The 15,450-nt window shown below is 46.5% G+C and overlaps 1 non-coding gene across 1 annotated transcript; it reads left to right on the top strand.

The window, feature by feature from the left end:
• Positions 1-7,568: 7,568 nt before the first annotated feature.
• LOC130030009 (U6 spliceosomal RNA) lies at positions 7,569-7,675 on the top strand. The gene has a single exon (XR_008793441.1). It is a non-coding gene; the product is annotated as a U6 spliceosomal RNA (small nuclear RNA).
• The last annotated feature ends 7,775 nt before the right edge of the window (positions 7,676-15,450 follow it).

Here is a 15,450-nt window from a genome sequence, read left to right as displayed (position 1 = left end):
GGCAGAGAGATTGGTGCCAGACCCAGGGGGTGACAGAGGTCTCTGTGGGGCAGAAGGGGTGGGGGTGAGGGCGGGGGGAGCCCAGGCCTTTGCAAGCAGCTTCGTGGGCAGAAGGAAACACTCAGACATCAAAGGGGACAGAAGAGAGGGGTGCAGCGTGGAGAGCTCCCCAGCACCACCTTCCAGTCCTGAACTTGAGCTTGGACCATGAGGTCTGACTTCAGCCTGTCTCAGGGGCATAGGGACCTTTTCTTCAATTCGGGGGTCTGGGGAGCATAACTTGGCATCTCCAGGGCTGGTCCTCTGGGGCTGCAGATTCACCCCCGCCCCAAGCCCCCCACTTCCAGGCTCACTGCCCCTTGGCGCTGCCCTGCTTCCCACCCAGACCCCAGACCCCCCCACCCCCACTGGCTGCTCTTCCTCACTCCTTCTCTTCTTAAAGTTAATTGCAACTTTTTTTCTCAGTGCCCTGATCTGGATAAGCCACATCTCATTAGAAAAAGATTTAGCTGGAGCCCAAGCAGGCTGGGGAAGGAATCCCTAATCAACAGAGAAAAGATTTGGGTGTAATTGCTCTCTCCCGCCATTCTCAGCCCTCCATCCCCCCCCCCATCTTTCTCTGCTCATTAATCTGAAAAGAAAAGTCGCGCCTGCACATCTTGGTGTTCAAGTATCTGCTGTTGCCAGAATGAACAGCCGTGCACCGGGGCTGACTGTGGTGGGGGTGATGGGCATGAGGAGAGCATGTCGGTTGTCAGGAGCTGGGAGTGAACCACCTTGGGTGGGGGAGCGATCCCCCAAACGCTCTGAGGTGTATGCACGCATGGGTGCCTGGGCCTGGACACAGTGTGTGAAGGGGTGGGGTGTTGGGCAGCATGGGAGGAAGTATGAGTTCTTTGGTTGTTGTGTGGGAAGTGCTTTGAGGGGCAGGTGGTAACTGTGGTGTGTCTGTGTGTCTGCATGGTTGTGTGTATGAGCGAAGTGTTTTGTGGATGATGCCTATGTGTGTGTGTGTCTGTATGATTTGCTGGTTGGTGCATGTGTGCTGTGTGTGCGTCTCTCTGTATGTGTGAGGTCGGTGCATGTGTGTGCTTGTGTGTACCTGTGTGAATGTGCATATGTATGTGTGTTTGTGTGAAGTGCTGGTTGGTGTATGTGTGCTTGTGTGTGTGTGGCGGGAGGGAGTGTGTGTATAAAGTGCTGTGGTGGTTGGTGCATGTATGTGCTTGTGTGTACCTGTGTGTGTGTATGTGAAGTACTAGTCGGTGCATGTGTGCTTGTGTATATGCGTGTGTGTGTGAAGTGCTGTGGTGGTTGGTGCATGTGTGTGCTTATGAGTACCTGTGTGAATGTGTGTGAATGTGTGTGCATGCATGCATGTGTGTGTGTGTCTCTGTGTGTGTGTGAAGTGCTGGTTGGTGCATGTGTGCTGTGTGGTGTGCATCCATCAGGTGCATGTATACTCACATGCTCTTGGGGTCTCTGGGGTTTTCTCTTGCCCCCATTAAGCTCCAACCTGAATGCCCAAATGGTGACCTATGAAAAACGAATTTAGGAGCAAACCATTCCCAGGTAGGGACCAGGAGTCTACACACACCTGCTAAGAAATCACACAGTGTTTCATGTTCTTCCTGCAAGATCTGGACATTCTCCACCATGACCAGGGACACCCCTATAACTGGTGGGAGGAGGGAGATTGTCTAAATGATTCTTTTTCAGCTGAGGAAGTTATCATCTGCGAAAGGAAGAAAGCAGTGAAGCCCAGCTCTGACAAAATGTGACTAGACACAGGTCAGACATCGCACAGGTTCAGGCACTTGCCTTTCATGTGGCCAGCCAGGGTTCAATCCCCAGTGCCACCCGTGGTCCCCGAACCCTGTCAGGAGTGACCCCTCAGCACCAAGGCAGGAGTGAGCTCCGAGCACCGGCAGCTGTGCCCCTGCCCGGATGTGCCTTTCTGAGAGCTGGTTGTTGGCATTGCCCTTGGTGAATAGTTGGACACTCTTGCGCCCCTCCCCAGCCCTCCTCCCCCAGCCCTGCATTCCGGCGAGGCCCTCCAGGTTCAGGCGGGGGCACAAATGTCCCCAGGCAAGCCTCCGTGCTCGGAACTTTGCCTGGGTTGTTCCCTAGCAGCATAGAACTGTGTTCGTGTTGTGCTTGGGATCCATAAAACGAGTTCATGGAGGAAAATAATAAGGTGCCTCTCTCCTGAGCCCGAGCCAGGTGAGGGCACCAGCTCTAGCTCCCGTAAAACATAATAACAGGAGCTGGCAGGAGGCGAGGCCTCCGCTGGGGCCTGCTTTCATCCTCCGAAAAGCCCTCAGAGGGAGCGGGGAACTGCTGGTCCACGTCCGCGGGCCCCTGTGCTATGAGGGCCAGCCACTCGGTGACACCAAGAGGCGTGGTGGGGGGTGGGGGACAGCAGCTGTAGGACCCTGCTCCGCTCCCAGGGTCAGTGAGGCACTGTCTGCAGCTGGGGTGCCAAAGACGAAGTGGGGTTCCCTTCCCATACCCCCCAGGCCAGGCTAAGGCGCTTGCCTTGTGCACAGCAACCCTGGCTCCAGTCTGCCATCATAGAGGGTCCCCCAAGCACTGCCAGGAGTGATCCCTGAATGCAGAGCTAGAAGTAAGCCCTGAGTACCGCTGGGTGTGGTCCCCAAACAAACATCCCCTCCCCACACACTCACTGGCCCATTGAGTTCCTAGAATTGAGTCCCCAGAACATTGGTGTCCTCTCCAGCACAAGTCTCTGTCTCCCCGCCTCGGTGGCCCATTTCGTCCCAGCCAGTGAGGATGATAAAGTTCCCCTGACTCCTTCCCTGCCATTTCCCCGCCCCCCAACCCCCTGGCCCTTGACCCTCTCCCAGCATCCACTGACACTGCTGCCAGGACACCCAGGCTTCCCCCTCTCCTCCCTGCCCTCCAGGGAGAAGCCTGCTCACCTCTTCCCTGTCTCCAAGCACAGCCTGGCCGCACCCCTGAGGCAGAGGAGGGCCCCACCAAGTACCACACACAGCCAGCACGTCCTTGTAGTCAGCGCACTCGCGCGCAGGCCAAGCGCACACGCATGCAGCATGTGACCAGGGAAGGCTCTGGAATGTGAGCTCAGTGTCTGTCCAGGGACCGTGAGGGTCAGGGTCCTGTGCCCCACCTGGTGGGGAGGACAGTCCCCCGCTCTCCCATCAGCTCCCCTCCTCTCTGTGCTCACCAGAACGCAGTGTGTTGTGTGCGTGTTCCCAGCAAGCCCCTCTTTGCCACCTCAGCGTGGACACGGGCACGCAGCAAGAAAGCCACAGGCCTGCTCGTGATGCAGAAGGTCACGGATCTGGGGATGGGGTTCAGCAGGAGAGTCCAATGTTGACAGCAGCAGGACTGGGGGTGTCAGAAAGTAAAACAGCCACCAAGTTAGAGACACCCGCCCCCAAAGCAGTGAAAAATAATCCCAGCTGATTCTTTTCACACTGCGGTGAAAATGGCCTGACCCCCGCCAGTCCCCACATAGTGGAAATACGCCAACGCCTACACCATGGCGCTGACCAGGGGATGCCTCTGGCCACCTGAAACATGCCAGGCCCATCACTCAGACACACTGGTGGTACGAAGGCCACACCAGCCTCATTGCAAGGCTTACTGTGACCATCTGGCACAAAGTCATCGCCTGTACATCCGCGTTGGCATTTTGGGTAGATCATGGGAGATAAGAGTCACCTGTAGGAACAGAATGGGTTAAATGAGACAAATACTGAAACTCACGGGGTCAGGCAGTGCTTTGACACACCTGTTCCCTTTCCTCTGTCTTTAATGTGGCTCCTGAACAACTTCAAACGACACCTATGGCTCATGTTGGTGCCTCCTACTTTTTCCCTTGTACCTGCTGACCCAGGATTGAACACGCCCAATGCCATCAGCCCCCATTTCACAGATGAAAAGACCATCTCAGAGATGCTTGACTGAGGACAGACACCAGCTAATGAGCTGCAAGGCTGCAAGACTTCAGTCCAGTAATTCCGTCTGGACACTGGCCTTTTTTTTTTTTAATATATTTTGGGAGTCACACCTGATAGTGCTCAGGGTTTACTCCTGGCTCAGCACTCAGGAATCATCCTGGCAGTGCTCAGAGGACCATATGGGATGCCATGCCAGGGATGGAACCCGGGTCTGCCATATGCAAGGCAAGCACACCAGCCGTTACACTATTGCTCAGGATACGGACTTTTTAAAGAAACTCCCAATTCAAGGGTCAGCGGACTGTTGTATTGATAAGACCTGATGCTGGTTACTTAGGGCCAGGGAGGACTAGTGTATATTTGAAACCTAAGCAAGACAAACATGAAACAAGAAAAACCCGAGACCCCAGGCTGAGAAGTCCTCCTGGCACCAGTCAAGCATTTCCCTGCTGGGTAATTCTCAGCACCCAGTGCTCTGGCAGACTGCAAGGTTCTCTGCAAGCACATATCCCGATCCTGGCCCCTCCCTGGGCCTCTCTTTCCCCATCTCAGCACACAAGGAGCTGAAAGGAATGTTCCATGAGATTCCTCCGGATCCTGGTGCATCCCAGCAGAGTTGTCCCTTGACCCGGTTTTGAGGGGGAGCTGGGAGCACCCTGCTGGGCTGAATGACCCCTCTCCCCTGTTGCGTGTGAGAGGGATGCAGAGAGGGTAGCTTTCGGGAGTGTTCAAGGGCATGAATAAGGTAACACAACTGATGAATGCAGTGGGGACCCTCAAGAGAGGCAGCCCAGGCGCCCCCTCACAGTGACCTGGACGGCCAACCTGCTGAGCTAGTTCTGGGTCAGGAGACTCAGCATCGCTATCTACCTTGGAGTCTTCCCCTGACCCAACACATTCAAAAGCTGAATTTGATCTAAGGCGGGTTCACCTTGCACTTGGCTTTGGGAGGATTTGTTACCGCTGCAACTCGATTCCCTGATTGCTCAGGTAACAGAAGCCTCTGGGATGAGGGTGCTTGGCAGGGCCCCCGAGGGTGGTATTGTACTTGTAAGAGAACATCTTCTGGCCTACTGGGAGGAAGGCCAGAAACAGCCACTCAGGCAAGGCCTTACTTCTTTGTCTTTAGTGGTTGCTTCTTGGGTCTTACCCAGCAGTGCTCAGGGACCACAGCTAGGGGGGATTGGGGGATTTTTTTTTGGTGCTGGGAATTGAACCCAGGTCAGCCGTGTGCAAAGCAAGCACCCTACACAGTGTACTATCTTTCTGACCCTAAGGCATTACTTCTTGGTGTTACTGCTTCACGGCTGTGGTGGGGCCCTGATGCCACATTTCTGTGCTTTGTGAGGGATGACGCAGGCCTGGGCCAGAGTCTTTCTTGAGTCTTTTCTCCCACTGTGGGAAGACTTTGGCCTCCCTTTTCCCCAGCAGCTGTTTTTATTTATTTATTTATTTATTTATTTTACCCCTGAACGGTGGGTCGAGCCTCCAGCACTAGACAAATGCTTATCAGCACAACAGTTCACCTCCTACATACTCTGTCTTTCTCACGGTGCAACTCGGCCTTAGGACTTCCGTTGAACTTGATCTTGTCTTTTGGATTTGAGAGGAACCTCAGTTCAATGGAGGCTCCCAGGAGTCTCTGGCGTTCATCGACTGCCATCTTCTGGGCAACCCTGGTATGACATGGTCACCTTTCTTGCAGGGGAGGTAGGTCAAAGTTTTTTAATGTACTGAGCAATAACTATGCGCTAAACACTGTTGGAGGTACTTGGGATTTATTGGGTAAAAAAACCCCAAGCAAATAGCTCTATTCTTTATTCTTTTGGCGTTTGCAGTTTTGCAGGGAGTGGCAGGCATTAGACACAAGGAGTATGAGAATATACTAGAAAGTGAAATGTGCTTGGAAAAAATGTAATTGGAAAAAATGTAAAGTAGAACACGCATGAAGGATTGAAAGTGGGGAGTAGGGGGTGAGTTGCCATATGAACCAATTTCCAGAGCTAGCATCATCAAGAAGATGTCTTTTGAACAAAGACTTGAAGGACACGCACGCAGGGACTTGACGTGGAATAAGAGCCTACCTGGTAAAAGGGGTGGGAGTGCAAAGGCCCTGGGGCAAGTAGGTGCTCTGTGCATTCAGGGACCACCAAGGAGGCCAGAATGAATGGAAGAGGAGTCAGAGAGTGAAACAGCAAGTGGAGGAGTGTCCAGAGGGCCTCATTGGCCTTGGTTCTGGGACCTTGACCATCTCAGTTGCTTGGGCTGCCTTCATCAGAGAGTTCCAAATGACTCACACACCAGGAGCACACTTCTGTTCTCTCAGCATCACAAATGTGCTCATGCCCATACATACGCCCTCTGGAGGCTGGGAGACCAAGAAGGAAAGCTGCTGCTTCCATTGCTCCTGAGACCCCTACTTCCTGGCTTTCGAAGGTGCCACTTCCTCTCCGATGTGCTCACAAGGCCTCTCCTCTAGAATATTCTAGAATATTGTCTTCTTCTGAGACCAAAAATCCTATCAAGAGAGCTCATCCCTGTGACCTAATTTTATCCTAATTACCTCTCAGAGGTAATTTTCCCCCAAGTGCCACCAGAGTGGGGGAGGTGAGGACTTCAATATTTGAGTGGGAATGAGGGTGAGGGGGCAGAGGTCAAGACTCAAGTGTTTAGTTGATAACGTTGACTTTTACTTCAGAGAGGGAGCTCCGGAGAAGAGGAAGAAAAGAATATTTCACAATTTCTAGAAGGATATCTTGGTGGCTTCCGGATTTGAGGAAGTCATAACTGAAGCCATTCTAGAAACATCTGTGAGCAAGTTTCTCTCAGGACAAGGCTACCGTGGTGCCACAGGGCCCAAATGTGTGGAGAATGTTCTCAGAGACACCAGCCACACAGTGATTCTTTTCTTTAGTCTGTGAGCAGATGAATAAAATTGCAGAAACAGGTTCTATGTGTTGAGGATGACGTGAGCATTTGTGTAAGGATGTGAGGGTATGTCTGCTGGGTGTATGTGTCTGCACACATGTATGTGATGCCGAGAGAATATTCACTGAGTAAATGAATGCTTCATTCTTTAATTCTGGTGTTCACTTAGAAAATAAAAGGCGATCCTATCCCAAACATGAGTCCTGAGCAAGCTTTCTACCAGTACCCCTCACTGTTCCCTCTAGCCCCACACTGTCCCCAGAGAAGTCTCTGGAAAGGCTCAGGGTACAGTGAGGCCTGCCACTGGTCAGCCTGCTGAAGAGAACCATCTCCTGGAGTCCACACGCCTGCACAGAATGGTGGGAAGGCGTGAGCTTTGGGAGCAGACAGTGGGGCTCTCCTTCCCGACTGACATCAGAGGGCAGTTCCCTCACACTGCAGTCTTGGCTCCGAGGGGAAAGTCATACCCACCTTATGGTCCCCCTGAGGGAATGAAAGGGACTCAGCATTCATGTTTCTGCCATTCATGCCTATGTGGGCTTGGTGGTGGTGTGGATACACAGGACAAGGTCAAACTGTCATGAAGAATATTCTAGAATACTCTAGAAGGATGTCTAGAAGAACGTCAAGTCACCTAGCTGAAGGTAGCTCACTTCCAAAAGCAGATGCTCATGTCTCTAAAGGCAATTGTAAGTGCTCAATTCGGCAGCACATATACTAAAATTGGAACGATACAGAGAAGATTAGCATGACTCCTATGCAAGGATCATACGCAAATTCGTGAAGCATACCATGTTTTTTCTGTTCTGTTGTTTTTTTTTCAATTTTATTTGTATAAAAATCCCTCCTATTGGCCATAGATCAGGCAATATACACTGTGGATATCATTGGAGGTTGTGGCAAGTATCACTGAGACATAGGGCAACCTTATCTATTTTATTTTATCAATGATTAGCAAGTACTTGCTATGTCCCTTAAAAACATAAACATATGCGAGATCCTGAGTATCTGTATGTGTTCATGATACAAAGAGAAAAAAAATCTGATTTAAATAAAAATATATATAGTAGTAGTATCCTAAAAGATTCAATATAATACCCAAATTTTCTTGAAGTGTTTGCTCCATTAAAGAAAAGTGGCAATAGTGAGATGGGGGGATGGGGGGTGGGAGGGATACTGGGATCTGTGGTGGTGGGAAATGGGCACTGGTGGAGGGATGGGTATTTGATCATTGTAATTGAAACCCAAGCACAAAAATTTGTAAGTCTACAACTGTACCTCATGGTGTCTCACTAATAAAAATTTTTAAAGAAGAAAAGTGGCAATAAAGGAATTAAAAATCACAGTGCATTTTATATAACATGGTACAAATAAGTTGACTGCTGCTATTTATTTTGCTCAGCTTGGTTTTCCAGGGTTAACTGGTTGCTATGATATTCTGTAGATGTCTTTTAATTCCAGTACACTATGTTATTTAGGCATGGGAAGAATGTGGTTTATTGATGAAAAACTTATCTTTATGCAATATTCATATGAACTTCATTCCTATTAAATAATTTGTTTTGTTTAAAAAAAATAAAGGCAATTGTAAGAGCTCCTATTGGTTTAAGAGAAAGACTTGTGTGTGTGTGTGTGTGTGTGTATGTGTGTGTGTGTGGACAAGCATTTGTTTAAAGTATGGAAGATATCAAGGGATAGATAGTGCAGATGCTAGGTCCTACCCATCAAGTTTATTGACAAGTTCAAATCAAAGAGTTGGGGAGATGATGGCCCAGCAGCCAGAGGCTCATGCTCAAGACTGAAGTTTGAATTCCAGCACTTCCTGCCCCCGCCAAACATTGCCTGGAGACTCCCAAGCACTGCCAGAGTGGTGGTCTTGAGGGCCTCTGACTCAGCTGGGTCTGAGAAGCAGGGAGCCGCCTGACCCTGGCATGGGCCTACTCAGCCTGGTTGGCTGAGAACGGTTGGGAGAGACCCCCAGGTCCCCTGAGTACTTCCTGGAGGCCCCCAAATATATGAATTATGCTCTGTAAGTATTAAACATATATCTGAAGAGTCATACTATTAAAATATTTGTCAGAAACACATACATTAACAAGTTCACAATAATGGTTCTGTGAGAGAGAGTCTGGCAAACTCCCCGTGGCATACTCAATATGCCAAATACCAGTAACAATGATGGGTCTCATTCTTCTAAAGAGCCTTGAATATAATCTCAGGGCTAGGATGAAGGAGATGTTACTGGGGCCTGCTCGAGGCAATCGACGAATAACAGGTCGTCGTTCGTCGTGAGAGAGGGTGGGATTTGGGGCTAGATGTTTATCCACATCTGTAACATTTTATTTCACTCTAAGGAAGAAAAAAACTGAAGCAAATATGGCAAAATAATAACTCCCATTTTAGACATATTATTTTTTACCAAATACCAATACTAATCCTAAATTATGTGTACTATTTCTTTATTACCTCTCAGTAAATGGAGGGCGTGGTGAGTTATTATGCCAAACAGGTACACATAAATGAAAGTATAACTAAATTTGAGGTCCCAGCTCATTTTATTAACCATCCAGTCTCCTGAATGTATATTAATACACATCTGAATTCATTTGTTTTATTTTGTTTTAGGTTTGACACCATATCCTTACAGCTGTGCAGAGGCCTTGTTCCTGGCTACATATTCAGGGATCACTCCTGCTGAGACCCAAGGGACCTTATGTGGTACCAGGAGTCAAATGTGGGTCTGCCCCACCCAAGGCAAGTACCATATCTCCTGTACTATTTCTCTGGCCCCAGTACACACCTGAATTTTACATGCTATGTTCTTTGTTACAGATTTATCCATTTAGGTCCATAACAATACTGGACTGTATTTTTCTCTTTATTATTACCAAACTTCATTTTTTGAGCAGCTTTTGGAAAAACTGAGTGGCAAGTAGAGTTCTCGTGTTCTCTTTGCTGCCACTGTCCACCGTCCCCCCACTATTGACATCCTACTGCAGAGTGCTGCATTTTTACTAACAATGAACTAACTTAGACACATCATTCTAGCCTGGGTCAAGGACTTATATTAGCAATCTCTTGTGGTGAGTTTCAAGGGATTGAAATGAGTTTATGAAGGCCCATATCCCTCATCTTAGCATCATTCAAACTAGTGTCCCTGCCCCCCAAAACTCTTTGCTCTGCCAATTTATCCCATTCTCCCTCACAAAACCCCAGGCACAGACAAGCCTTTTCTTTTTTTTTTTTTTGTTTTTGGTCACACCTGGTGATGCACAGGAGTTACTCTTGGCTCATGCACTCAGGAATTACTCCTGGTGGTCCTCGGGGGACCATACGGGATGCTGGGAATCAAACCTGGGTTGGCCGCATGCAAGGCAAATGCCCTACCCGCTGTGCTATTGCTCCAGCCCCAAGACAAGCCTTTTTATTATCTTTCTACTTTTACCTTTTCATAGAATAGAATAATACGTTATACACGGTTCTCCAGATTCTGTGTGTGTGTGTGTGTGTGTGTGTGTGTGTGTGTGTGTGTGTGTGTGTTACTGGAAATCAGCCCAGGTCTCCTGCATGCAAAGCATGCAGATTGCCACTGAGGCACATCCCAGCCTCCACTTGCTCCTTTCACTTAGTCCTAAGCATTGAAGTTTCCTCTGTGACTTTACATGACTTAAATTTATTTCCTGTTCTCTGGATGGACGAGTTTATCCTCTCACCTGCTGAAGGACATCTGGGTTGCTTCTAAGTATTGACAATTATGCGTGAAGCTCTTGCAAACATTTGTGAGGACATACATTTCTGATTCATCTGGGTACATACCAAGGAATACAATTGCTGTGTCATAGGTCAGGGTGTGTGTGTGTGTGTGTGTGTGTGTGTGTGTTTGGTTTGGTAAGAAACTGCCCCATTGAATAATAAATGCCCAAATGCAGCAGAATCAATAAACATGAGAACTGGTCGTTAGTAGGAAGCTTGCCACTGGAGTGGGCATGGAGAATCCGACAGGAATGGGAGCACTGTGACAAAGAAAGCCAGAAGCGGTCACTCTGGAGGAGGAGGGGATTCTGATGGTAGTAAAGAGTTATGCATGAAACCGTATCTGTAACACTACCGAGAAAACCACAGTGCCCCCAAATTATTTTCAAAGTGACTGTCATGGGACTGAAGAGATAGTACAAGGGGGTAAGTTACTTTCCTTGCATGTGGCTGACCCAGTTTGGATCCCTGGCATTTCACATGGTCCCCCGAGCACCACCAAGAGTGATTCCTGAGAATAGGACCAGGAGTAAGCCCTGAGCATCATCTGTTGTGTCCAAAACAAAACAAAACAAACCAGTGCCTGCCATAGAGGCAGACTGGTGGGTGGACGGGAAACTGGGGATATTGGTGGAAGGAAGTGGACACTGGAGAAGGGATCAGTGTTTGGAACATTGTATGGCTGAAACTCAATCATGAGTAATTTTTATAATTCACGCTAAGTAAAGAAATAAGGAAGAAACTGCACCCATTCTCCTCCACACTAGCACCACCGCTTTCTACTCTCCCTTCCTAACGTTCTAGTCCTTTCCAGCTGTAGATCACGCAAAAGTCTTGTATCCGGATCATTCTTATCACTATGTAGTGGTCTCTCTTTGTTTGAATCTGCACTTTTATGATGGCATATGACACAAAGCACAGTCTTACAAATATTTTCACTCTCTGCATATCTTCTCTGATGAGGTCTGTTAAGGTGTTTGGCCAATTTTTAAAATCAGGTTGTTTTCTTTGTGTTGAAACTTAGGAGGTTTTTTTTGTCTGTTTTGGATAATAGTCCTTTATCAAATGTGACTTTTGCAAATATGAGAGATTTATCTCCTCTTTCTCTTGACACTGTCTTTCGAGGGCAGTTTTATGAAGAATGTTAATGAACTCTAGCTTATCAGTTACTTCTTTCGGGAAAGGGAAGGTGCCTTTGGTGTTGGATCTAAAAAGATACTACAAGGTCAGTTCGATTTTAACCTATGTTAACTTGTTCTTCTTTTACCTAACGTAAAATCTAGGTGATTGATTTTACATGTGTCTTCTTTCTTATCTATGCATTCAACACTATAAATTTCCCTGTAAGCACCTGTGTTACTATAACCCACAAGCTGATTTATTTTGAACTTTCATTTTCGCTTAATTCAAAAATTTAAAAATTCCTCTTGAGATTTCTTACTTGACCCACGTGTTATTTACATCGTGTTGTTTAGCATCTAAGTGTTTGGGGGATTTCCCAGCTATTTGTCTGTTATTGATTTCTAGTTTCATTCCACTGGGTCCCCAAAGCAAACATTGTATTTTTTTTTTAATTTGTTGAGTTGTGATTTTATGGGCCAGGATTTGGTCTATCTTGGTCAATATTCCATGTGTATTTGAGAAGAATTTGTGTTTTGCTGATGCTGGATGAAGTAGGCTATAAACATCAATTGTTCCCTCTTGATTAATGGTGCCGTTGAGCTCAGCTATGTAAAGAAGAGCTATGCTTTATGAAGTATTCTATAATTCACATCTTACTGCTTGATAACTTTTCTTGTTGTGAGGTCTACTTTGAAATTAATCTAGCTATTCCTTTATTTTGGTTGATATTAGCATGGTCTATCTTTCTCCATGCCTTTATTTATTTATTTATTTATTTATTTATTTAATCTATACATGTCTTTATTGTCAATGTGGGTTTCCTATACTCAACTATGGATTTGCTTTTCTTATCCACTCTGACGATTTCTGACTTTTCATTGGCATAATTAGAACTTGTGGGCACTTAAATTATTGGTATTATCCAGTGACTGTCTACCACACGTTGCTGCTTTATTTTTATGGCCCTTGCTCTTTGTTCCCATTTCTTAAACAATTTTTTTTTGCTTTTTGTTTTTTCAATTGAGCATTTGATATGATGCTACTGTTAGATCAACTGAGAATAAGAAAAAATAGGAGAGGGGCTGATAGCACAGGGGTTGGAGATATATGCTTTGCATATCCCTAACCCGTTTTCCTCCCTGGTACCACATGGTTCCCTGAGCATCACTGTGTGTAGCTCTGGAGACTCTGGAGAACTGCTGGGATGGCCTGCTAGTTTCTGGCACTGCAGGGGCCAAGACCCACCACATCCCCAGGCTCAGCTCTGAACTGTCCACCCAGTCGTCTGAGAATCACCTACAAAGATCTGAGCTCTGTAAACAGTGACTGGGAAGAAAAGGAGTAAGAAATGGAAAAGGTATTTTCTTGCCATCACTATATATTTTTTTTGATGCTCTCTCTTTTCTTGTATGTAGGTCCAAGTTTTCTAACCTATGTTTGATTTTTCCCTAAGGATCTTCTCTCAGTATTTCTTTCTTTTTTTTTTTCTTTTTGGGTCACACCTGGCAATGCACAGGGGTTCTTCCTCACTCGTGCACTCAGGAAATACTCCTGGCAGTGCTCAGGGGACAATATGGGATGCTGGGAATTGAACCTGGGTCGGCTGCATGCAAGGCAAATGCCCTACCCACTGTGCTATCGCTCCAGCCCCTCTAAGTGTTTCTTTCTTTTTTTTAATTTATTTTTTATTAGTGAAACACCATGAGGTACAGCTGTAGATTTACAAAATTTTTTTTTTAATAGTGAGACATCATGAGGTACAGTTGCAGACCTACACATTTTTGTGCTTGGGTTTCAATTATGCAATGATCAAATACCCATCCCTCCACCAGTGCCCATTTCCCACCACCACAGATCCCAGTATCCCTCCCACCCGCCATACCCCCCCATCCCACCCTGACTCTGTGGCAGGGCATTCCCTTTTTTTCTCTCTCTCTTATTGGGTGTTGTGGTTAGCAAAAGAGGCAATGGGTGACAATCATGTTTGGTCTATAGTCTACTTTCCACATGCTTCTCCCATCCTGGGAGGATCCTCCCAACACCTTTATTTGGTGTTCCCTTCTCTATCTGAGCTCCCTCTTCCCCTAGTATGTGTGGTTGGCCTCTAAGCCATGGAGTAAAATTCCTGGTACTATAGATTTACAAATTTTTGTGCTTGGGTTTCGATTATACAATGATCAAGTACCCATCTTTCCACCAGTGCCCATTTTCCACCACCATGGATCCCAGTATCCCTCCCACACCCATCCCCCCCATCCCACCCTGCCTCTGTGGCAGGGAATTCCCTTTTGTTCTCTCTCTCCTTTTGGGTGTTGTGGTCTGCAAGAGAGGTATTGAGTGGCAATCATGTTCAGTCCATAGTCTGCTTTCAACATGTATCTCCCCTCCTGGGAGGATGCTGCAAACACCCTTTACTTGATGCTCCCTTCTCTATCTGAGCTGCCCTTTCCCCTAGAATGCCCGGCTGGCCTCTAAGCCATGGAGTAATCCTCCTGGTGCTGATCTCGGCTATTCTTGGGTATTAATCTCCTATTTTGTTACTTTATGTCCCCCAGATGAATGCAATCTTTTTATGTCTATCCCTCTCTTTCTGACTCATTTCGCTTAGCATGATACTTTCCATGTGGTACCACTTGTATGTAAAATTCATGACTTCATCTTTTCTAAGAGCTACATAGTACTCCATTGTGTAGATGTACCAAAGTTTCTTTAACCAGTCATCTGTTCTTGTGCACTCAGGTTTTTTCCAGATTCTGGCTATTGTAAAGAGTGCTGCAATGAACAAACAAGTGCAGATGTCACTTCGACTATACATTTTTGCCTCTAGTTATTATTACTTTAAAGTAATAATACTTTAAATGATACTTTAGTATAATTTCTATTTCTTTTTCTCTCCTAGTATTCTAAAAATATCTGTTACACCTTTTCTACCTGATTTATGACCCTTAATATATTTTTCTCAAGTCTTTTTTTCTTTTAGCTTTTCAATTTTAAAGTTTTAAGGCCTTGATTAATTAATTTGAGGGTTAAAATTAAACTATTTTCATTAAATTGAAATGGATCTTTCCTCAGCATGTTCCAGTGAGGAGTCCTGTAAATATATTCTTCTTTCTGGCAATGTTTTTGATCTTTGACATTTATGTTTTATTCTTTTTCCATCTCTCTGCCCACACCACCCATCTGTTCTTACACTATTTTCCCATGAAAGCCCTTGCCTGTTAATCAGGAAAGTTGAACATCCCTAACTGACTCAGGTACAGATGCTCATTTAGTTTCTTCAAACTGAGTCTTTTGCCTTTTTGATGTCTTGTCATTTTTGTTGACAGCTAGGCGTGGCATATTAAAAAGAGCTGCAGCATATGAGCTCTTGGAATGCTGTGTAGAGGAGGGAGTGTGTGTCGGGGTGGGAGGGTCTTATCTAGGCTCAACTCCTAGACCCTGAACCCCACCGGGGCTGCCCAGACCCTCTCCACCTTCAGAATTACTACGGGTGGGTTGGAGTCAGGTATTTCCCTTTCTCTCTATGGAAGACGCCTGAGGCTGAGTTTTTGTTTTTACCAGGTAGATTAGGTATTTTTGCCCTTTCCTTTTATCGCTTCTTGAAATAAGAACTTAGATATAAGAGTTTAATATAACACCTCACCCTTTCAGTTCTGCTGTCCCACTATGTGGGGCATTTTTTGATAATTAATTAATTTTT

This window comes from Sorex fumeus, unplaced genomic scaffold (assembly GCF_029834395.1).
Source record: "Sorex fumeus unplaced genomic scaffold, SorFum_2.1 ptg000043l, whole genome shotgun sequence".
Taxonomy (NCBI): Eukaryota; Metazoa; Chordata; class Mammalia; order Eulipotyphla; family Soricidae; genus Sorex; species Sorex fumeus.
The sequence above is the reverse complement of the archived record's forward strand: the minus strand, read 5'-3'. Positions and strand labels throughout refer to the sequence as shown.